Consider the following 2,045-nt stretch of genomic DNA (forward strand, 5'->3'; position numbering starts at 1 on the left):
GCCTGTGCATAATTAATAAGTTTCCATGCGTGGAATCGGGCATGAGTTCCCGCCATTCTGGCCAGCGGGGTGGGCACCGCCGAAATTGCCTGCCACTTCACTTAGTCTCATTAATGGAAAATTCCTCCCAACATTTCGAGTTTCTTCAGAGCTCTGTTGAAGAGTCATACAAACTCGAAACATTAACTCTGTTTCACTCCCCACAGATACGGCCTGACCTGCTAAGTTTTTGCAGCATTTTCTGTTTTTATTTCAGATTTCCAGCATTCCCAGTATTTTCCTTTTTTCTTAGTGGAAATGTGCACATATTTTCTATCCATCATATTGAATGCTTAGGAGGCTATTTAGTGCCTAAAAGTGGATGCTGCAGAGCTAATTTTTACATTAATGTCTCTGAGGGGTAGGATATAAATAATAAATAGATCACGAACTATGATGTTCCACACAGCAGGTATTACAGCTATGTGCGCTTATCTTTATAACCTTCAATCCCACTCATAATCAGATAAAATTCAACTCTTTTCAAAGGTGCAAGTCAATACAAGATTAATTGCTTTTGCGGGGAGCATATTCCAGATATCCTAAGTGGCGAAAACAGACCCATCTAATCTCACACCCTGTTTGAGGTGTGCTAATTTTCTATTCATTTTCTCTATTTTTGTGCTCATAGTATTAAAAAAGGCTTTGGCCTTTCATATTTTAGAAATGTCATGTGTTCTTTTGAGACCAAAGCTCTTGAAGTAATGAGTGTCATGGTTTTCGTGCCAACATTACGAATGTAAAGGTCAATTTGAAAGGAATCTAGCATGATAATATATTCAGACTTAACTCATCTAATCATCTGGAGCAGCAACAAATAAAGTGAATAAATTGCTGAAACATATTGCTTATTCACTGGAGCATAAATCTGGAAATGTCATGTTTGAAACATATAGTTGAAAAAAAAAATCACCTTGAAAGTTGTCTCTGAATTTGACAATCAAGCCAGTAGAAACTTCAGACCATAGTAGCAGAGGAGAGCCATCAAGTTAATCCATGGAGGGGGGGGAAGGGGGTGGCAGTGAATTTTATCACCCTCCCCCCCTAAATGGATGGGAGAGACATTACAAGGGCAGAGTAGGGATGTGTTTAAATTGTTAAAATAGGAAACCTGACACAACACACTGTGAATGTGCTTATTCCCACTTTAACTCCAGCGGGTCAGGATGATGGCATGCCTGTGCAGTGCCTACTCTGGCACTCCCCTTGTAAGTGCCACACAGCCAGCCTAGCTGTACTGCATCCACCATGCTGAGAGACTGCAGTCTGAAGCCAGGCCCAAAGGACTCAGAACTGCTTGAGGTCATTCACTATGCCCATCTATAAAGTGCCCTTAAACTCAGCAATCTTCCAATCACTAGGCTTCATTGGAGAAACACTAGCTTGAAAATGAGCACAAATAAGTGCTAAGTGCTTGCAAAAGGGTGACTTTTATTTCTGGAAACTGTTTGAGATCAATAGAACAGTGTTGTTTGATAACCTGCGCAGCCAGATGGTTAGTACGAGATACAGCAAAAATGGGCAAAGCAAGAGTGGAAAAAATGCAATAATACCACGTGTCCATTCCCATGGACCATGTTACCTACAATTTGCCACTTAAAACCATGTTTATGCCGGTCAAGTATAACTGATATTCTCATCTGTTTGGTGCTTAATCCTGAGAGTGAGAGAGACTTTAAACACATTTAAACAAATGGAGGAATTTTCTTTTAATTTAAAGTGTATCAAAATAAGCTACATTTTAAAGCAAAATGAATAAACAAGATTTAGCAGGCTTGGATAATTGTAGCAGACAGGGGATTTTAATGAGATTTCTTAAGGGGCAGGATAAAAACAAAACTAGAAGCATTCAATGGAATTAAATTAAATTAGTGGTAATATTCCTTACCTGAAATTATCTACTATTTGTCATATCAAATAAAATTACAGTATAAGGTTGAAGGATTTTTTTTGTAAGGCATAGTATTGAACACCTAAATCCTGTAAGCTCCTCCTCAACACTCTAA

This window comes from Cetorhinus maximus, chromosome 5 (assembly GCF_964194155.1).
Source record: "Cetorhinus maximus chromosome 5, sCetMax3.hap1.1, whole genome shotgun sequence".
NCBI classification, from domain to species: Eukaryota; Metazoa; Chordata; class Chondrichthyes; order Lamniformes; family Cetorhinidae; genus Cetorhinus; species Cetorhinus maximus.